At 41.3% G+C, this 23,474-nt stretch overlaps 1 protein-coding gene across 5 annotated transcripts in view; it reads right to left on the bottom strand.

Moving 5' to 3' along the window:
• RIMBP2 (RIMS binding protein 2) overlaps positions 1-23,474 on the bottom strand; it is a 280,445-nt gene that overhangs the window by 197,137 nt on the left and 59,834 nt on the right. For 4 of the 5 annotated variants that reach the window (XM_073312919.1, XM_078848948.1, XM_078848949.1 and 1 more), the window contains exon 2: positions 11,747-11,887. The exons of the other annotated variant lie outside the window; for it this stretch is intronic. The gene's annotated coding sequence lies outside the window, so the exon portion shown is untranslated. The remainder of the gene's footprint in view (positions 1-11,746; positions 11,888-23,474) is intronic. 5 annotated transcript variants of the gene reach the window in all.

Raw genomic sequence — 23,474 nt, 5'->3', positions numbered from 1 at the left:
AGTTAAGACGTTTCACCAAAAAAAAAGAGTCCTGAACGAAACCTTTCTCCAGTTTCAGAAAAAAAATGGATAGCTATTCTATCCACACCCCTCTCATTGTTTTATTTTTCTTGCAGACTCCTATATTTCTAGGTTCTGATAGGACTGAAAGAAATTCACAAAGACAACTGCTCTTTTGAGAGTTCTAAGTACTTCACATCTAAGCCACTCGGATAAGCATCTGAACAGAGTCTTTTGATGTTTGTCTCTAAAGGAAGAGCGTTATTGTAAGTTAGTTCTAGGGCTGTGTGAAATTCTTAATGACTTTAAAAATACACCCTCAAAATTTGAGGTTTTCCAGTTTTGGTTGGATTTTGTGAAGGCAGGCCAATCCAAAATCTGCAAAATTTATACTGTTGCAAGAAGAAAGGGACTTCATTTAATATAATGAAATTAAAGAATGGCAAATTTAAAACTGATAAAAGAAAACACTATTTCACACAATGTACAGCTGGACTGTGAAATTTATAGCTACAGGATATATAATTGAGTTCAAGTGCACAACAAGATTCAAAAAAAGATAAGACATTTTATATGCATAACAAGATTATTCAGAATTAGAATAATAAACACAAATAAGCAAGTACTTTAGAAGAGAGATAAAAATTCAAGCTTCAGGGCATAAGCCAACTTCTAACTTTTTCAAACTTTCCCTGGAAACTGGAAATCCAATAATGGCCTAATAAAAAATGTGTTTCCCTAAAGCATTTTGAATGGTCAATGTCGAAGACAGGATACTGGAGTAGATGGACATCAGTTGTGATCCAACATGTCTGTTCCCATGTTCCTATTTTCAAGTAAAAACCTCATTACTTTTGAAAGTTTGATATTTCATTTAAAAGGCAAATCCATTTTCACATGGATTCACACACACAAAAAAACCTGAACAGTGAAACTTTCCAGCTGCAAAATGAGCCTGAATGAAACTGCAAGTATTATTCACAAAGATTTATGAAAAAATATTAGCTAATTCTTTCCAATGACAAGTTGCAAGACTAGGCTTGAATTCTATCCAATTCTATTACTTAATTCTAATCAATGACTATGTGCAAAAAAATCAAGTCACAGTGATTTGGCCAGAATTTTGGTAAATACAATGGAGCATTTACTAAAGAATTCAGAACCCATTTAAATATTTAGGCCCCAACTCAAAATATTTAAGCACATGTTTAACTTTAGCATGTGTTTACATCTTATTGAAGTCTGTGGGACTTAAGTATGTGCGTAAGTGTACTTCTGAATAGCCATTACAAGGTGGCTTGCAGCTCACAAAATACAATACTTTCCCTGGTCTTACACAGGGTTGCTCCCCTCCACCAAAAAAACCTGTTTCATACATTTCCCACCCAACATCCCTTCAAGTTCATACTCAGGCTCCTTCCAAGCAATTACTTCCCTCTCCCTCAGCTCCTCCATTTCCCCTGACTCCCCCAAGCCTTTACACTGTTTCTGGAGGGTGCGGGAAATACAGTTCTGTATTTTAGTTTAAATGAATTATTACTCGGAGTTCTGTATTACTATGCAGAGTAAGGAATCTGTTTGTCAAAAAACATTTCCTGAATCTTTTTTGTTGTCTATATTGTTACAGACACACTTGCTGACAAGTATTTTGAAATAAATTACCAAAATAATTGAAACTGCTGTGATTATATTGTGTTATTTTGACAAATAAAATGCAGAATTTTAAAATTTTTTGTGCAGAATTTTTAATTTTTTGGTGCAGAATTCCCCCCAGGAGTAAGCACTGTTAGATCTTAATGGGTCTGAAAGTCTTTCTTGTGTCTTGACTTGATTTTTTCAATGCTCACATGATCTGAGGCTTCCTTGAGTCAGGGACCAGAACACAGGGCGCATTTCTGACCCAGGAAAACCCTGGAGTATCCAAGGTGTGAAGCTAGCTTAGGTCCAGAAAAGAACATCAGACCTACTGAGATGTCCCACGGTGGCCATGCTGGGTTACCAGAATCAGAAGGGAAGACAGTCACAGATTCCCCTGGTAAAGGGAGGAGAGGAAAAGGAAAAGTAAGGATCCAAGCGGGAAATAGCCATCAGAGAGCTACATGTGCTCAGAAAAAGGCGAGAGAAACTGGCAACAAAAGGACTTTTGGAGGAAGGAGCGGTAGGAGGAAGGAGAAGGGGTTTAAAACATCAAAAATGGGTCAGGAAAATTTTTACTACATAAACCGCATGGAGCATTCTTAATAAAGATGCAATTGTTCAACCTAGTCCCAATTAACAGTTAATTGTTTTCTTATGGTGAATGAATTAAAATATGTCAAAAATTATAAGAATATTAGGATGGGATTTTTAAAGGCACTTAAGGGAGTTAGAAGCCCAAGTTCCATTGAAATTAGTCCCTCAGACTCTTTTAAAAACCTTAGCCTTTGTCTACAATTGTGTTTATTTTTCCGTCAGTTAAAACAGTATAGCCAGTGGCGAGCTGGAGCCGGTTCGCACGGGTTCGCACGAACCAGTTGTTAAATTTAGAAGCCAAGAGGGACAACTGGTTCTAAAAGAGCTTCTAAATTTAAATCGCCAAAAGTGGTGCCTTAGGCACCGACTCCATGGGTGCTCCAGCTCTGGAGCACCCAAGGGAAAAATTTGGTGGGTGCAGAGCACCCACTGGCAGCTCCCCCCCCCATCCTCCATCCCCAGCTCACCGCCGCTCCGCCTCCACTTCCTTCCCTGAACGCACCGCCCCGCCCTGCTTCTCCGCCCTTTCAGGCTTCCCGCGAATCAGCTGTTCACGCGGGAAGCCGGGGCCAGCTGAGAAGCAGGCCGCGGCTTCCCGCTCAGGCCCAGGGAGGTGGAGGTGAGCTGGGGAGAGGGGGCGCAAGGGCCACCCGCACCGCAGCACGTAACCCGCGGGGGAAGGGGAGGGGGCACGCAAGGGAACCGCTCTTCGTCCCAGCTCACCTCCGCCACTCTCAGCCTGAGTGTGAAGCTGCCGCCTGCTTCTCAGCCCTCCCAGGCTTCCCGCTGAACAGCTGATTCACGGGAAGCGGGGGCAGAGAAGCAGAGCGGGGCAGCGGGTACAGGGGCGGAGGCAGAGCGGCGGTGAGCTGGGGCTGGGCGCGGGGTGGGGAGCTGCCGGTGGGTGCTCTGCACCCACCAAGTTTTCCCCGTGGGTGCTCGAGCCCCAGAGCACACAGGGAGTCGGCGCCTAAGGCGCCACTTTTGATGTGATCAGTGGGGGGAGCAGCCACTCCCCCTGCTCCCCCCCAGCTACGCTCCCCCACGCCTAGGAGCCAGAGGGACCTGCCGGATGCTTCCTGGGAGTTGCCCCAGGTAAGCACCGCTGGGACTCCCCACCTTGTCCCCCAGCAGGTCTCTCTGGCTCTTAGGGGTGGGGTGGGAACCCACTACGGTGGCCCACGAGACCCTCCTGTCCAGTTCTGGGGGCAGTCAGGGGACAGGGTTCTGGGGGGGAGGCGTCAAGGAACACGGGGGAGGGGGGGTTGGATGGGGCAGGAGTCCAGGGGGGCGGGGGTGGGCAACGATCCCCTCGTGGGGTGAGGAGGGAACCCGTTGTTAAGATTTTGGCAGCTCATCACTGAGTATAGCTAATAGAATTTGTTTTAAGAGTTCATGTCAGACTTCCTTCACTTGAAAATACCACTCATTTTTGTTTCCTAGTACTTCAATTGTAGGAATAAACTGCAGATATTACTGTTAACTGCAGCTGTGTATAACACTCCAGTGCTGAATTTATTGTTATAGTTGGGAACAATGGAGGTTAAAAAGGTTATTACTTTCTTGATATAGAGGGCCTTATTTCTGACAGTATTATTTTCCTTTTATGACTACATTCCATACTGTATTTATCATGTTACAGAAAGACACACACAGAGACATTCAAATCCTGCTTGCCATATTGAAACGAGTAGTCCCACTGAAGATCTGGGGATTATGCAGGGATTTGCCCTATATAAGCAGAAGGTTTTTTAAATGTGTTGCTAATTATTTATATGCCTCATTATATCCTTGCTGAGCTGAGCACGACTCACCTCACTTGTCCACCCACAGCCTATCAGGTAAAGATAAATTGGATTGTTCAAACATTTCTAAAGCTATGAGTTTTAAAAAAAAAACCACAGTACTAAAACGTAACCAGTTTGGGATGAATGTATCACGCAGGACAGAGAATGTACCTCACAAACTAATCTTCAAAGACCAGTTCCACAGAAATTGAATTGTTGTCCACAAAAATCCAGAAGATCTCCAACAAGAACACATATTAAAGAAAACTGAAATGGAAGAATGTTTTATCCTATTTAATCAAGTAAAGAGATTAAGAAAAAAACAGCTATTTTATGGAGCATTCTGTGTGAGACAAAGAGAAAGAGAAGGTAAGAAATGATGAATTGACTGGTCATTTGACATTCTAGGGACAGATTTTTTTGCCTTAGGACACAAGGAAAATATAACTATTGTTATGGCAACAGGGTTCATAAATAGGTGATAAATAGGAGTGGATGAGCCATTACAGGTGTCAGTATTCCCATGAATAATTTAGTTAGCTTTTCTTGTGCACTAAATTAATTGTCAGTTAAGAGACTGTTTATGAAGAATCACTAGTTCTCTTATTGTGGCACCTAGAAGCCCAAACTGAGGTCAGGGCCCCAGTGTGCAAGGTGCTGTTCATGCTCATCATGAGACAGCCCTTGCCCCAAAGCGCTGACAATCTAAAGAGACAAGGCAAAGGGTAGGAGAAAGTTACAGATAGGGAACTGAAGCAGAGATATTAGTGACCTGCCCAGGGTGAAACAGGGAGTTTGTGACAGAGGCAGGAAATATGGGTTCAACTCCTATATTCTGGTCCAGAAGATCATCTTTCCTCTCAGTTGGAGTGCTTTCATCAATGTAGCTATAGTGGGCTTCAAAATGGCAGAGAAGGAAAAGAGGAGACAACCGGAGTTAAAAAAAAGGAGAGGAGTGGCTGAGCTCAGCCACAACAACAGTCAGCTGTTTCTGCAACACTAGGTTCTGCCCTCACGTATGGGTCTTATCACGATATGATCTTGACAACTCATGGTGAATAGCCCCTACCCTTGAAGGCCCCCAAATCTTAAAGAAAAATTGCAAATAAGGGCTTACTCTTACTTACTTTATTCAAGTGAGCATTCCCACTGGCATCACATGAATAAAACTATCAGGATTTGGCCATTAATCCTATAGGGCGTAATATTCTTGGCTGAAATCAATGGTTACCGATGGCCACAGGCAGCTCAGTTTTTAAAACTGGGTTCTGTTAATACAGATTTTTTTCCTCCCTGTTTACATCAGATGGAGCATCACATGTTACTCTGAATTATTTTTTTGGCATCAGGAATATATTAACCAGACCAGCATTAGAAAGATAGGATGCCCGCTTATCCATGACAGTAAAGAAAAAAAAAAAAAGAGGGGAAAAAAGAGGATGTTTTTATTAGAAAAAGTGTTTCTAGATCAACTATCTTTTTAAAACTCCTGAACACTGAAATAACTATGTTTTAGGGGATGGAGAAAAGGTCAGCCTGCTTTCGAGCTAATTAGTTCAATACAGTGAATCAGTCTATTTTTCCTTATACCAGATATTTCTGAATGGCTTGAGGTTTTAGATACCTTTTATGGCCTTTGCGCAGTCACATTCAAGAATGTAACAAGCTCATTGAACTTTAGGAGAAGGGAACAAGCTTTGCTTCCCCCCTTCTCCTTAAACTAAATACAGTTCTACTTTTGATGGAACTTTCTCTTGAGGACTTGTTGATAGGAAAGTTCTTTATCCTACCAGTACTATGTTAATCAAGTCAAGTCAGATTTCCATGTTTGCAAAGAGAATAATTATTTCCAGAGCAACACCACCAGAAACGAAAGGTTATGCAAGTAAATTCATTTGTGGAAACAAAGAATAAAATGACAGCATTGCCAAGGGAAATAAGGCTGTCAAAAAAGCCCAAACACTATTCACAAAGACACACAAAAATGACAAAAAGGTGAATGCCTATATGGCAAGCCATTATATTACAGAGGTATGTATCAAAAGCCAAATGCTGCTCTAATCCATAAACATTATTGTTTCCTTCCTGCAAAGAACTATATATATGTGCTGCAGGGGGAACAGGGAAGAAAACTCCTCTTAATAAGTTTCTTTTTAGGGCAGTCTATCGACAATGAACTATTAAATGTCACTTCTGAAGCCTGCTTTCTTTGCACTAATGCATTAACATTCAACCCCATAGTTGGCCGTCCTAAATCAGAAGCGTCTCTGAATTGCAAACCAAACTCTCAGTGTTTATATATATTTTTAATTATGTTTACATTTTTCTTTCAGCTGAGCTTTTGCCTAACATGCTGAACATCAAGCATTGCCATCCTTGCAAAAAATAAAACAAAGTAAATGCTTGGAATGCATAATACATATTGTTTTTCCCTTTATGTAGAGACAGGAAGACTTAAAACAAAGAATAGTATGTACTAGAGAGAACACTATGGATTGGGAAAGACAAAAGCAATTACAATTTTTTGATATACAAGCATAACCCGGCAAACTGATGCTGCTTGAGTAGCTCTTCTGATACATTGTTGTTACAGGTGGAAAATGGCATTATGCCTGCATTAGGGCCCTTTTAACAGCCTCAATTCCAAACTTAGAGCACTTTAATTTACAATCAGGGAGCTACAAGTCATTTACTAGCAGCTGTAGCCAGAGGCAAATGATACTGTTGCTTAGTAACTAACAGGTAACTAGTGCAAACCCCAGTTATATTTACGTACAGAGCAAGCTAATGATAGAATATGAAGGAGATGTATGTTTATGGAAATAGATTCCATCTAGTTGTTTATTAAGATACTGTGGGATTTTTCTTGTAATGAAACATTTGTTTAAATAAAATGCACCAGGAAGGAGAATTGAGCTAATGTTTTCTGACCTTCAGTACACATGATTAAATGAACCATTGCAGATGTAGCTTTTTCAGTTCATTAAAAAAATGAATGGGTGTGAAAACTGCGTTATCCCCAAGCAGCTGATGTCATTCTGAGAGGCCAGATTGACAAACCTGGAGACAAAAGTTCATTGTTTATCCATAGGGCTGCTACCTCCCAGCTAACAGCTGTTTAAGTTTTCTTTACTCCCCCACAAACATCCCTAAGCCAACCATCTTTCAGAGTAAAACGGGTCATTCAGTCTTCACCTACATTCATCCCTCGGTTTCTTGGCTGAGACTTCAAACAGTGGTGTCAATTAGCACTGCCTGTGAAGGAGGGTTTTATGAAATCGAAACCTGCACTGGAGTAGAAATAGTAACACAAATAATAAGCACTATGCCCCATTATCAATCCCATGAGCCATCCAGTCACTCAGGGTTCTTCTTCATTAAGAATACACACTTTGGGCACAATTCCTGTACTGACTGAAATTAATGAGAGTTTTGACATTGATTTCAATGCTATCCGAACCTGGCCCCATACGTTAGCTATGATAACTCTATTAACAATTATCTATGTTCTCAAATGCGTTCTATTAAACAGAGCTCACATAACACAGGCTTTACTTTTCACCTGAATAGGGACATTTTTAGTCAAAAACGAATATTCAGTTCACCTCACAGCTGTATAGTTATTCTTTTCATAGAGATGTAAAGCAGGCATTAATAGTAGTTCAAAACATCACATTTATAAACTTTTCTCCCATCATATTAAACATAAATACTTCAGATGGAATAAAACTTCAGCCCTTCAAATGGATAAATTCCCCACCAAAATTAGAATCTCAAGCTTCAGAAATCAGGCTTTTAAGCAAAGTGTCAGAGTTATGCCTTCACTTGCTGTTCCATGAGATATAATGTCAGGAGAATAAGAAGACCAGGCTAAAAAAAGTCTCATTTATTCTTATCTACAGAGGGCTTTATTTTTAGGAATTTTCTTTCAAATTAGTTAGTTAACAATTGCCAAGTGCTTTGAAGATCAAAAGCTGTGTAAGTGCTGAGTATTATCTGGAAACCAAAAAATGCATACCAAATAACTAACATATATGCTACTCACAGCACTAACAATCACAGTATCTTAGAGTTCAACAGCAGCTTTCAATCCCAAAGGATCTGAAAGGGCTTAAACTATGGCCAGAGCCTGCAAACAGATCTATATGTGTGGATCCTTAGCCCTTCACAGTGTCCCATTTGCTTAAGTAGGACTCTGTGCAGTTCTATTTGCAGGACTGAATCTTGACTAAATACAGGAACCATTTTAACTAACCACCACTGAAATGCAGCTAAATGTGGTGTGGAATACAAAAGTTGTTTAGCAGGTGTGCACCATCACTATATAGCAGCTTTCTTAAAATTCAACTGAAAATAACTTTGTAGGGTGGATATCTGTCTGTCTAGCCTATAAAATTTTGAGAGAGACTTCCACAAAATTAAAAAAACCTATAGATTTGTACTATTCATTAACAAATTCTAAAGGAGATTAAAGTAATTTCTATAGAGCCCTATTTAATTCCTGTAAGACATTACTGGTTGAATCTCTCAAATTTCACTCTTGCAAAAAATATTACTGGATTGTTAATAACAATCAGTGCTTAGGAACTGCATTATGCCTCATTCAAAAGACAGTACTTCCTACAGTGACCTGTATACAATGTTTCTCTTTCAACAATGAGACTCTCTAATGCTTGTACATTACTTCAATGTATATTTACCCTGTTCCTTTTAAGGCCTTAAGTTTACTTACTGAAGGACAAATAAGGAAGGTAAAACATTTACATACCTTCAGGCATACTAATAAATATGACATATGAGCAACAAATTACACACCTGGCTCTCTTTTCCAGGACACACACGCGCGCGCGCGCGCTTCCCCCCCACCCCACCCACAAAGCCAGACATAACTTACGCACTACTATAAGGTATCCAAGAAGCATCACTACAGTCCACCTTTGCCAGCCTACCAATTTGTTAAATATACCAAAACCAAGGACCTAACACAGGACTAATAAAATTATCTTTATCACTGGAGAGCTCAAAATGACGGATGCCAAAGTTTAGGACTTTATGAGATCAAGTGAGCACATACAGTTTTCAAATTTTGTTTTGCAAATGCAATTAAAAATGTGCAATTGATTTAGTACTGGAGAGTAATGACATCCCAGTTCATTTGAAATTAATATATCTCGATAAAATGGCATTAAGCTGAGACATTAAGTCCTGAGGTACAGATCTAAATTAAGGGTCAGGAACCTGCTTTGCCAGGTTTCAGATTACTTTGAACACAGACAGCGTAACTGGCCTAAACTACTACATTCTTAAACTAGTACATCTGAGTACATAACCTTTGAGACACTGGGCTAGATAAAGACAGGCCCAGGGACAGAACTCAAATTCAAGTCAAGCCCAAATCAGAATATGGACCCAATCCTGGAAGACACTAAATGCCTCGAGAGAGGTGCTGAGCATTTGCAACTTCCCTTTGTGTCAACACGAATTATGAAATAGTTTAAATAGTTTCACCATGGCGTAACCCACCTATGGTAACTTTTAAGTAGGTACCTATACCAGCATTTTTCAGTATATGTGCATGCACTAAAGGCCATCTCCATTCACTAACATTTTAACTTGTAGTGTGTTCTTTAAAGTGTCTCATGACGTTTAGAGTACAACTTGGCTCAGCTTTTAGTGAAAGATAAACCTTCACTTGACGATAGATTTTTTTCAGGTCCTTTGGGTTCTCAGTTAAAGTTTTCACTGTTCCTTTATATTAATCAATTACTTGTTTTTGCTCTTTTCTAAATAACACATTATAATCATACAATAAAGGCAGCATCAAGAGAAAGGAAAGACCACAAAACAGACCCAAACGTAGCCATATATTTTATTACAGAATATGACAGGTTTCAGAGTAGCAGCCGTGTTAGTCTGTATTCGCAAAAAGAAAAGGAGTACTTGTGGCACCTTAGAGACTAACCAATTTATTTGAGCATAAGCTTTCGTGATGCATCCGATGAAGTGAGCTGTAGCTCACGAAAGCTTATGCTCAAATAAATTGGTTAGTCTCTAAAGTGCCACAAGTACTCCTTTTCTTATTACAGAATATGTCGCTATTGAATCTAACTGGTCGCTATTTCTTCTCCATGTGGCAAAAAACAGAAAAATGATATTAAACTCTTCCATGCACCTTCCAATCCTGCATTTACAATGAGACTGTAAAAGCTAACATACACAACATGCATTCACAGTTTATTTATTAAAAGGCATTTCTTAGCACCAATCAGATAATATACAGCAGACTCACAACAGAAGAAACTAAATTTAAAATAATAGCTATTGCTGATAAGGAAGGGTACACGATTTAGAAAGGTGGGCAGGAAAACAGGTCCATAATTGCAATTAGCACTCCATGATACTATAGTGGTGGCCCTCAGAAGCTTATCTTGGGCAAAATTGAAAAATATAAGGTTAACTCCAGATTTTCAAAACCAACTTCTATTTCCCTATACACATGCCTATAGGAAATACCATAAATACAGCTGAAAGTGGGGTTATTTAACTGTAAATACTTATTTAAGCCCCCAGCCTACGCTCTTATCCATGCCAATGGAAGAGTCCACCCACTAACATCCAATTGTAGGACCATGGGCCTTAATTATCTCAGGCAATTGGCAAGTTTTAAAAGGCCATCACCGTACACGATAAGTCCAATTCCCTATACACAGCTGCATTCTCTACTGAAAACTGACCCTGAACAATTTAAGATAAGTCAGCTAGTTCAATTTGGTTTTAGGCTGCAGTATGATTTTGCTACTTAAATGGTATTTCTCCTCTGAAATACCAAGCCAAAAAATGTGTTTACCACTTTTTACAGTACAAGCAGAAATAACCCCTTGTGCAGTGAGAAGCAAAAGTTGATACACAGCTATTACTTATATACATCAAATTTCAATGCTGCATTTGCAGATCTGAACAGTCAACTTTAAAAAGTCAGCAAATTCTGATTTTAGAGCAATTGGTTGAATGAATCATTTATTTGTTTTCAAACTAACTTGAAAACCTGTCACTCTCCCTGCTTCTAGCAGAATTCAGAGTATCTCCAACCCCACCAGACCTTCTTGGAATGACAAGATACTACCCCTCAGACCTCTCAAAAAAAGTCTTTGACAACTGTTCTCTTTTCCTAGAGCTACTATATTCTGAAAACAACCTCTTCTAAAATATTCTACTGATGGCACATTTTGTAATCTGTAGAGAGCGAGAATGCCACACACATATATATGAATCCAACTTCTGCTCTGAATTATAACCAGACAATCCAACTGACATCTATGGGCCAGATTTTCAGCTGGTATAAATCGGCAGAGCGTGGAGCTACGCTGAACTACACCAACTGAGGTTCTGGCCCTATGACTTTGTGCCCAAGACAGTGCATCACAACTTTGTTTATCAACGATAAATTCTCCTTCCATATTTATACATATGGTTCATCTGGTTCTTGCTATTATTTTTTTCAGATGTTACTACTGGATTACAGTTTTGTAATACTCTATTTTAAAACTTTGATACCAATGTAAAGTATCTGAACATTTAAAAGCATAACAAAAGTAATAAAGCAGGCTGAGTTTAGTTCACTGCAACCTTTGGAATTAAAGAATCTTTGGATTGCAAATAATCACACTTGTGTCTAAATTCACCATTCAGCTAAAGTAATAAAAAAAGAACAACCAGAGAGGACTTACTAAAAATCTCCAATGATGATTCCCTTGAGTTAGTGTTGTGACATTAGATTGAAAAATCTGGGTTTTCTCCTCTAAAAATCGGATCTGATCTAATGTTTTCTGTGGCACTGCAGGTTGCAAATATGGTAGCTCATTTCTAAACTGTAGGGAAACAAAAACCAAAAACAGGTAAATCCTTACATTTGTTTAAACCACACCTAGCAGCATGCATCTTTTCCACAATATAATGTGATTTACATCAGTGGTTCTCAACCTTTCCAGACTATTGTACCCCTTTCAAGAGTTGGATTTGTCTTGAGTACCCCCAAGTTTCACCTCACTTAAAAACTACTTGCTTACAAAATCAGACATAAAAAATACAAGTGTCACAGTACACTATTACTGAAAAATTGCTTTCTTTCTTTCTCATTTTCTCTGTATGAAATTTTAGTTTGTAGTGACTTCACTAAAACTTTTTATGTAGCCTGTTGTAAAGCTACAAATATCTAGATGAGTTTATGTATCCCTGGAAGACCTCAGCGTACTCCCAGGGGTACATATACCCCCAGTTGAGAACCACTGATTTACATGATCTTTTTAACAGAATGTCTCTCCATACGTGGTTTGCAAGTGATGGTTAATAAAAATATCCTACACATTAAAAGCCAAACTAAATTAATAAGTCTTCAAGAATCCTCTGAAGCATACCTCATCATATATAACGGTGGAGATGTGAAAATAAAATGTGCATTGCTTTCATGCACCACTTCAACTCAGTTTCCCCCATTCCTGTAGAAACTAATTTACCAAAGGCTGTTGTTTAGTTCTTACACCATATGCTGGCCCGTAGCAGAGGGGTGAATTTCTCTGGGTGCTCAGTTTTGGGGGTTTGATTAGATACAAACTCTAGTATAATACTTACTATTGTACTTTTCTAAGCATCTTCCTTTCTTGCCAACAATCAAAATATCATTTATTGAGCTTAAAGATGCCTTATTGATGCCTTATAGATGCCTTTTAAGATTTATTGAGCTTAAAGAAATTTAATGCTTAGGGGCAATCCAGAGTTGCTGAAGTCAAAGGAAAGACTCCCATTGACTTCAGTAAGCTTTGGGTAAAGGGTGAAGTGCACAACCTGTAGTCTTGGGCAAAACTTCAGAACAAAAGGGAACTTTGTCTGACTAAAGTCAGCAGGGATCAAGTCAAGGAATTTTAATGACAACTAAAGACATATTTCCTGTGACTTCATCAGAAGGGAAAGTGAGAGGAAACAGGTAATTTATAATGCTGTATCATGGACTGTATCACATTTTAAATGAATCACTGTTTGTTATAAACTTCACTATGGAATGTGGTTCATTTACTCTTACCGCTTCCAATCGACATACCTGGCCTGTCAAAAGGCTTAGGCTTTGTCTACACTAGCACTTATGTCAGCTAAACTTTTGTCGGTTGGGGGGGGTGGGGTTTCCCCACACCCGACCGACATAAGTTTCATGGACAAAAGCACCAGTGTGGACAGCACTATGTTGACAGGAGAGCATCTCCCACCTACATAGCTACTGCTGCTCATTGGGGGTGGTTTAATTATGCCCACAGGAGAGCTCTCTCCTGCCAGCATGGAGCAGCTGTACAGGAGACCTTCCAGCAACACAGCTGCAGCAGTACAGCTGTGCCATGGTAAGGTCCGTAGGGTAGACATAGTCTTAGTCAATCAGGGCCTGTGTATTCTATAAGATACATATATGGAGAGTATATACTTAATGCACAGCAACAACTATATGGGTTTGAACCAACTCCCACTGAAGTCAATGTGAGTTATTCCACTGACTTCTACTAGAATTGCATCAGGCCCTAAGTTAGGTTAAAGAGGGAGAATGGAGGAAGGGGAGGGGAGAAGAGTCCCTAATTACAAGGGCCACAGAGAAATGCTTAAGCCAGGTGAAGGAGTAAAAGAAATGTCAATGTAAGGGCAGGATGGCAACAAACTTAATTTGTGCAGGAAAGAAACCCAAATATCAGAAGAACTAATTCCCCTCGAAGGCCTCAATTTGGCAAGGCACTTAAACATATGTAGAACTTTAAGATTGGGAGTAGTCCCATTGGCTGAATCAGGACCGCAGCTGGTAGATTCATATGCCTATTCACAAGCCAGCCCAAATGAGTTAAAACAAGTGTAACACATTACCAGTCATGTAATTGTGGAATGGTAATTGTGTACCAGTGAATGTGTCTATAGTGGAGTACTAGGTATATATTGTAATTAACAGAGTAGGTTGCAATTAAAGAAATACTATGATTTAGTGAGTTTTAGTTTCTCATTGCTATGGATTAAACACAACATATAAAAAAGTACACAAAGCCATGCATGTGTCGCTACATCTGAGTGTTATTTTTTGTCATGAACCCAGATTGCAAATTTTCTGGAGCAAAGGCTGTCTTTTCTACTATATTTGTACAGGGCCTAGCACAAAGGGGCCCTGATCCAGGATTGGGGTCCCTAAGCAGTACTGTAGTATAAATAAGAATACATTTTAAATAGACAGAGTGTGTACATACCAGCAAAGAGTATACACACACATTTCAAAATACACTTTCAATATTTAATTAATCCCCACTTATCTTGAATAAGCACTACTCTTGTAGCAGTAAACTAATTATCTTCCTCTCAGGGACATTATGGTTTTAAATCATTTAAATATTTCACAGATCTCCATTCACTGAATCCATTGTTATCACATGAATCTTGCTGCAACTAAATAAAAAGCCTCACGAATCTGAAGACCTGAGCAGGCTGGCTAACCTTTTCATCTCTGGCATTTCAGTAAACTTTATACTGGTGCACTTTGTCAACTGGAAACATACCAAAGGTTGATTAAATTACTTTTTCATCAGTTATAAGACTCTATGAGCTCAGACCAATCTTAGACGTGATTTTATCCTACTGAACTCATTGGGTGTTTTGCAGTTGATTTTCATAGGAAAAAGAGCAGATTCAATTGCTGATAAGTATAAGTGAGTAGTTCTATCAAAGCTTTTAAGGCATCTTTTTCACCAAAGCTGAGTTTTATAGATATCTTTTGACTGAGGCCCCTTTTGTCACACAAAACCTGCAGACCACATGAACAACCTGTTACCTGCAAAGCGGTCAACATAAGAGCCTATTAAATCTTTATGAGACAAGAGCAACAGGCATTCTTAATACCACACAATATAGCTCTAAAAGGAACCAAACAAACAAAAGAATCACACAAGGCTCCAGTGGCACAAAACCAATTCTAATAAATATGAAAACTTGGGGACATACGGAGGTTTATTATTAGCATAGAATAGTATACACAGCCGATCCACGTACATACATCCAAATCATTAGCAACAAACATTCAGCTTGCTGGTGCCTTTAAATGTCTGTACTTACACAACGTGCGATTCCTTCTTCAGTGCCAACTCAATTTTGATGACACCACCAATGCTGGATTTCTGGGACGCTGCTAATAATACTGGCAAGTGGCCCTACTCAGCCTTCCATTTCTATGTTAGGCCTGGGCCTGGAAGCGTAAGGCTGTTTATTTATTCATGGGTTTCCTAAGCTGCGCTTTGTGTCAGCTGAATAGGACAGTTACTCAATCTCAATATGGGACCTGTTCAGCATTTAGCAGGCACCTTTATGAATCATTCAGACAAAGAACACTGCCCTCATAACAGCAATATGGTCTTTTCACATGGATATTCTTTTGGACAGGTAATCCTGTGTAGAGAAACAAAGTTTCATCAATGTCCCTTTTTGAAGGGTACTGGTCTCTCTTTAAAATATATTTTACATGATACCTGTCATTTGCAACCTCAGAGGCAGAAACTCTCTTACTATATTATCTGCAAATACTCAGGGTTGTGAACAAGTTTATCATGCAGATAGTCCCAGTGAAATCAGTTGGGACTACTCAAGTGTGTCAAGTTAATCACATACCCAAGTGTCTGCTGGCCTGAGGGCTATGTTTATAGAGTATGTAGTATCATGGGGCCTCGATCTTGATTGGAGTTGCGATACTGGCAGACTAGGTGGCATCTCATACCAAGGCCTCTTGGCCTTACAACACTGACAAATGCATAGCTGGAAATCAGTCTAGCTCACCTGTGTGTTAGCATTGTTAAAACAGATGTTAAATTGATAAGAATGTGGTTAGCGTTTAGACTTGATGAAATGCTTGTAGCATGCTGCATGCATTGCTCTCACTTAACGTCTGTAGCACATGGTACAAAGTTATTTTGAGTGTTTGCACTGTAAACCTCTGTAACTGTGTAACTAAAACAGGAAAGAAGCATTAATTAACGTAACCTGCTCATTGTGCATACAAGAAGGCCCACTGAAACCAAAATGAGTCATTGTGAAACATCAATGGACAAAGACTTCGTTGATTGCCCCCCACCCCTAATCCATGAAGAGGAGACAGCAGAGGTGAAAGTAAGCCAGTACGGTACGGTATGGTGTACCGGTAAGAAGAGCCAACCGTACCAGCAGGGCCGCTGATGGAACGGGGAGGCAAAAGGGGCAGCTGCCTAGCGATTTAAAAGGGCCCGGGGCTCCCAGCAGCGGCCAGAGCCCCTGGCCCTTTAAATCACCACCAGAGCCCCAGGCGGTGCAGACTGGACAGCACTGAAAGGCAGTTTGGCCCCAGCCCCTTCCACCCGAGGCCCCACCTCTTCTGCCTGAGACCCTGCCCCTTCTGGGCGCCCAGAGCCACCCCTTCCTTGCCCAGGACCCGGCCGCCCTGCATACTGGGAAGTTCATTAAGTTACTTTCATCCCTGGGAGACAGGCACCAACACTTGTCCCCCATCACTTTGAACTCTGGGGGAAGGGAATAAAAATCCCTGACCAGAAGGAACTTGGAATGTGGAGAGGGCAATTTTTCTAAGCATAAGCAAGAGATCCCCAAGCTGCTTAGCTTGGGTTAGCCCTAAAGGACATCTAGAGCTATAGCCGCTACTATTGCTTTTTGGAATCGAGGACTGTAATATATATATATCTATATATCTATATATATCTCTGTGTGTGTGTGTGTGTGTGTGTGTGTGTGTGTGTGTGTGTGTGTGTGTGAGAGAGACCTGCTTTAATCTTGTAAATAACTCATTTCTTTTTCTTAGTTAATACATCTTTCGTTAGTGTTACAGGATTGGTTACAAGCAATGTCTTCGGTTTGAGATCTGAGGTACAATTGTCCTGGGATAAATGACTGGTCATTTGGGACTGGAAGTAACCTGAATATCATCGGGATTTTTGGTGTAAGGGACCATCTATCACAAAGACAAGCTTGCCTAGGTGTCAAGATACACCAGAGTACCCGAGGGGACGGTCTGTAACTCCGTGTTAAGGCTGTGGTAGTGCTTGTGGGGAGTTCACACTTGACATTTGGCTGGTGAAATCTGAGGGCAGGTCTACACGTAAAATGCTGCATTGGCGTAGCTACACCGACGCCGCTGTGCCGCTGTAGTGCTTAAGCGAAGATGCTCCTATGCAGACGGCAGAAAGCTCTCCCATTGGCATAGTTAATCCACCTCCCCGAAAGGCTGTAGCTATGTTGACGGGAGAAGCTCTCCCGTCAACATAGCACAGTCTACACAGGGGGGTTAAGGCCAGCATAACTACCTCTCTCAGGGCTGTGGATTTTTCACACCCATGAGGGATGTAGTTATACCGACATAGGTCTGTAGTGTAGACCTGATCTCAGTATGGAGCACACCACCTCTTTGCTTCTTAGCAGTCTGCCCTGAGCTCGGCACTCACAGTCATGAGCCACTCTAGACAGCGGCTTTTAAATGCCATTCTAGAACAATTAATCAATCATACTACATATGACTTGGATTATAAGCTTCTTGGGACAGTGACTGTCTTGGTACAGCACCTAGAGCAATGGGCTCCTGGTCCATGACTAGAGCTCCTAGGCAATACAAATGATAAATAATATCTATTACTTATGGAGACTATCACTAGGTATGGAAACTACTATCTGATTTTCATTCGCTGTAAACCTTGCTACCATAGCAGACATGCACAAGCCTTATACATTGATCTATTTTCAAACTGATTAAAAATACACTGATCACACTGCTGCCAGCTCTCGTGATTTTTTTCCCATGAGTCAAGTGGGCTGGGTTGGAACCAATCTTGCAATGACACAAGAAGCACCAGCCATCTAGTGAATTTCAGCTCTGCCTAGAGAGGACCACCCAGCAGCTCAGGGAGGCTGCACCCCCATCGACCCCTCCATTGCTGTGTACAATGCAGACAGCTCTTCTGTTCCTCCCCACTCCTGCAACCCTCAAGCTAAGCCAGAAAAGTGGATAAAAAAAAACCCCTGGTTCTGTCCTCCAGCCTGGAAGAGAGTGAGGGGGACCCTAATGCAGCCTCCACTCAGCCTTTGGGGGAGGGGTGATGAATCTCAGGAGCTGCAGGAGGACCCAAGGTGAGGCTGGGGGGGGGGGGAGAGGGGAGAGCTGATGGGGAGCTGGAGGGGCAGAATGGATGGGTCACAGAATTGACAGGGGGGAGGAGGGGAGCAGGCAGCTGTGGGGCAGAACTGACAGGAAGTTGCGGGGCAGGAGACATGGACAGATGCAGGGATGACAATTCCTGCACTCCAAAACCAGTGTTTTGTTTTGTTTTTTAAACCAGTCTCGGTTTTGGAGAGGTTTGACTCATGGACTTTTACTAAAAATATCCGTGACAAAAAGGGTAGGCGGATTCAGCACCCACTGCTTCTTCTGTGGCTCCCGGTCCACGCATCGCGGCTGGGCAGCTGCAGGGGCCCCCCACCAAGACAGGAGCTGGGAGCTGCAGGGGCAGGGCTAGCTTGGGGAGCTCCAGCCCCGGGGCAGAAAAGGTCACCGAGGTCAATGGAAGTCACGGATTCCGTGACCTCCGTGACATAATTGTAGCCTTACTCATGATTTTTGATCCCCTGGAGTGGGCAATACTGTTGTCTTGTATTGTATGGCAGTGGCACATACAGACCCCTAGCCAGCTCAGGGACCCACTGTAGTAGGCTCCGTACAGACATGCAGTAAAAGACGGCGATCGACGGGTTGTGTGTTAGGATAAAGATATTCAGGCCTGTCTGCAAAGGCCTGTACTTTAAGAATTTAGGTGTATTCTTATCACTTGGCTAGTTCTAGAGGTATAAAAGAAAGAATCAAAATCACTGTCTGCTGGTGTAAGGGCCTTCTCTTACTGTGACAGTCTGAGGCCCTGTTCTTAGGTTAAGGCCTTTGGCTAAGCAGCAGAGGCAGCCATAAGCTAGGAAGCGAACAGTCACATCCTCACATTCCAAACTAGTCACATTGAAATAAGGTGCTATGGGGCTGTTAGGCACTATCAGGACAGAATTGTATTCCTATCACCTCCAGAGAAAGGGAAGTTCCTAGAAAATGTAAAAGGAAACTTAGTTTGATAGCATCCTGTCTGGCAAGAACTCACTTATCAATAGCTGGGATGTGAAATCCTCACTTCTGTATTGTCTTGTCATTATAGTTCCCACTTTGCTATTGTTTGTCTGTATAATCTCTGTCTGGTTCTGTGATTGTTCCTGTCTGCTGTATAATTAATTTTGCTGGGTGTAAACTAATTAAGGTGGTGGGATATAATTGGTTACATAATCATGTTACCATATGTTAGGATTGGTTAGTTAAATTTCAGGAAAATGATTGGTTAAAGTATAGCTAAGCAGAACTCAAGTTTTACTATATAATCTGTAGTCAATGAGGAAGTGAGTGGGTGTGGGAGGGAGATGGGAACAGGGAATGGGGGTAAGAAAATTGGAATCATGTTTTGCTAAAGGGGGAAATGGGAACAGGGAATGGGAGTAAGGAAGTTGGAATCATGTTTGGCTAAGGGTAGGAATGGAAACAGGGACACAGGTGTAAGGCTCTGTGGTGTCAGAGCTGGGAAGGAGGATACTAAGGAAGGAAACTGGAATCATGCTTGCTGGAAGTTCACCCCAATAAACATCGAATTGTTTGCACCTTTGGACTTCGGGTATTGTTGCTCTCTGTTCATGCGAGAAGGACCAGGGAAGTAAGTGGGTGAAGGAATAAGCCCCCTAACATTGTGCTTTTCCAATTTGAGCTCTATGCTTGTTGCTCCCATGAATTTCCGAGAGGCCTGGCAGGCAGCATAGAGACATCTAATATGGGGGACCAACAGGAGGCACCATCTGCACAGAGCGGAGCTGGTTCCTTCTTTGCTGAAATACAGAGAGAGCTGCAGCAGTCTTTTACCTCAGGGAATTATTCCCCTAAAGCGGGACCTGCCCCCACCTCCAACCGCATGCTCTGGAGCTGTAGGCACAAAAGCTGGAAGCAGCAGCTTCCTGGTAGCCAGGGCATGTTGGAAGCAAGTGAGTAGGCCTGAGAGAACTGCTGACGTATAGCTTCACACCGCTCCCCCAAAGCTAAATGCACAGTAATACAGGCACCCACTTAGATGAATAGGAAACTTGAAATACCAGTGTGTTTTTCCTCCCCGTTTCCTTTCCTTGGCTTGTCCCGGATGGATACATTTTGTAACACTTGCTAACTGCTGGGTGGAAGAAGCTATGGGGGACAAACCCTTTAACCGTTTAACAAAATGTAACCCCCCACCCCCACAAGAATGGGAAGGTGGAGGGAAAGTGAGCCAGAAGTCCATTAATCTGATCTCCAGTCCTAAGCAAGGCAGTCCCACTCAGAGTTTTTTAAGGGCCAAAGTACTGTATTCTTGGTAAGAGGTCAGTTATCACCTAAACTAGTGTATAACAACCAGCACTATTGTTCCTTTCCAGATATTTCAATATAAAACACACTGCTAAAAAATATAAATGAGAAATCCTGTGTCTCATCTCCATCCCCTTTATACCTGCTCCAAACATTAAAAAACAACCAACCAAATAAAAAGGGTTGCTTGTCACTAGCATGGCAGTGTAGGAGACAGGCTAGGCAGGCGAGTTAAAGGGGGCACAGTTGCTCAACTGTCCTGATTGTGCTCTGGGTGATGTCACAGCAGCTAAGTCCTGAAAATTCTGTTTGGCTGAAACCATTCAGGAAATTAGTGTCAAAATTTGTGACTAGTTTTGGGTTGACCAAAACTCCATGTTTTGGCAAATAACCTATTTACCCAAAAAACGTCACCCAGCTCTGTTGCTGACTCTGTTAGATAACAAGTTGCCTCATCTACTGAAATCTGCAAGCTACTGATGTCAGCGGGAGGGGAAGACACACAGCATCCCACAGGATCAAGACTAAATACTAGTTTCTTATCCCCCCCGCCCCTCTCTCTCACACATGCTTGTCCTTTTGTCCTGGCTTTTTCAAAATGCAAAATCACACTGAAGTCTAAAACAACATTTCATACAGATTATGACTTTTTATTTATTTGTTTATGAACAGCTAAACCCTTTCTTCCTGGAGAGGTATAAATACTCAAGGGAATATCTTGCAATTTTGAAGGCAAAACAATATCGCTACAAAAGCAAATCACACTAATATTATTTGCCAGAGCTAGGATGTAGTGCTTTAGAAATTAATGGGAAGTATATTGTCATCTTGTGGCATATTTTACAGTCTCTAACAGTGCATTAAAAATAATCCAGTGAGGGTTTTTGTTCTTACATTGCAAATTCTTCAACCACATGACAAATGCACTGTGGTTGAAGAATCAGTAGCCAGGTTACAAGCCAGAGAACGACATTCAATGCAGTAGGCAAAATGTCAGCAATTATAAAGGTATCCATATGCCAGGGAGTTCATATGAAATGTTGTATCTGCATCAAAAGACATTTCAATGAATTTCTCTTCACAAATTACATTTCTACCCTTTGTAGAAGAATAATTTTTCTACTCATCAGTTGAAATGATTATCCCTGACCTGCCCTCGTTTTTAACTCTTGCTCTTTTTCTTGTGCCTCTATCAGTGAAATAATTTTTTATTCTGCATTATTATTATTCCTGGTAGATTGATCTATATGGAATGCAGATATATTTACGCACACACATATATATGATCCAATATACTGGATACACCCACACTCCAATGGGACTCAGCGGTGAAATACATTTATTATTGCCCATAGCTCATATGGTGGGTAAATCTAAAATGACAGACAGTAAGTAGCGTATCAGGGTGGCTGGCACTTTAAAGGAATCTGGACCCAACTTCACCTGTGATGGATCACCTACATACTGGCTGAAACCGGTCAGATAGGCATCAGGTAACTATAGAAACCAGCAAAGGACTCAGATGGGAAGAGAGCTGCCTGGTGCAGGCAGACTCTGGCAGGAAGACCCTGGGTGAATTGGGGAAAGCTACAGGAAGCAGAATAGCTTCTGTGGGAGGCCCTGGAGCAGCACGACTCCCAGGCAAGTGGCCTGTAGAGAGAAAATCTGTAAGGAATACATAAGCCCCTGCAAAAAACCCTAGGTTAGGGGGAAGGGACAATTTATGTGCAGTATTAGTTCTATGTGGACTGAGAACAGGGCCTGACCCACATTCTGAAGGGACAGGCCAGCAGTGTACAACCAGACTATAAATTCCCTTAAACTAAAAAGGCATAATTATTCCACCTCCGTGAGAGGCAGAAGCTATGTCAGTGGGAAAGCATCTCCTGCCAACATAGTGCCAGTGTGGACAGCACTTAGGGATGCTGTAATTTGCTTCTATTTCACAGCCCTGAGCAACACAAGTTAGAGCGACTTAAGCAGTAGTGTAGATCTGCCCCCAGTGTGTGCCTATGCTGGCTGAGAGATGAGCTCTGTTTACAATGAATTTCTCTTGGGCTTCTTCCCCTTTTATTTTATTTTTGAGTCCTATAGTCTGATGATGCATTATAAACAGCCACACTTCTCTTTAAGAAGAAGGGTATATATTCTGAGCTGAGATGGGCCCAAACTACAAGGTTTAGATCAAACTTCCCCGTATCCAGTTCTGTGGGTGCTTTGCCCCAACAATGGAGGAATGACTCAGTGAATATACTGCAATGTACACCAGCATGAGAATCTTCCTGCACACCTAGAATGCTCACTATTGGAACACCTTACTCGGGGCTGTGGTGGATTCTATGACACTGGTTAATTTTAAAATCAAGATTGGATATTTTTATAAAATATGTCTCATTCAAACAGGCATTAATTCAGAGAAGTCCTATGGCTCTTTTTACACAGAAGGTCAGATTAGATGATCACGATGGTCCCTTCTGGCCTTGTAATCTATGAATCTATTCATCTAGATAAAATTAGAATTTGTTCCTCTGTGGTTGATCTCAAATATTCACTGCTAGGTTAGGATGATGATCTGGCAGAAGTGGCCCACAGTCACACTTGGGTCTGAGCCCCAGTGCCGTGCTTGAGTCCGCAATGGTTAGAATTATTGCATAGGCTCAAGAATTATTCCTTTCACTGATGAAGACAGGGAATTCATAGGCTCTGAACGGGATTGTAGCTATTCCCAATAGGTGGAGAACAACTGTGACACAGGGCTTCCAGGTCAAAGCAATACCCCAAAGTGGGGGAAACGGGTACTGACAGGACAGCAGAGACTCTTCAAGGGGAAAATAAAAGTTAAACTCACAGCTCTGTACAGCAGACTATTTACACCTCATCTTTTCCCCGGCTTCAAACAATTTTGAAACTAATTAGTTTCTCCTGCGATAGTTACTCTCTTTAAAGGTTTAGATGTCGATCATGTTAACTTCAGACATTGGATAGAATTGCCAAAATAAGAG

Source organism: Lepidochelys kempii, chromosome 15 (genome assembly GCF_965140285.1).
Source record: "Lepidochelys kempii isolate rLepKem1 chromosome 15, rLepKem1.hap1, whole genome shotgun sequence".
Lineage (NCBI taxonomy): Eukaryota > Metazoa > Chordata > Testudines > Cheloniidae > Lepidochelys > Lepidochelys kempii.
The sequence above is the reverse complement of the archived record's forward strand: the minus strand, read 5'-3'. Positions and strand labels throughout refer to the sequence as shown.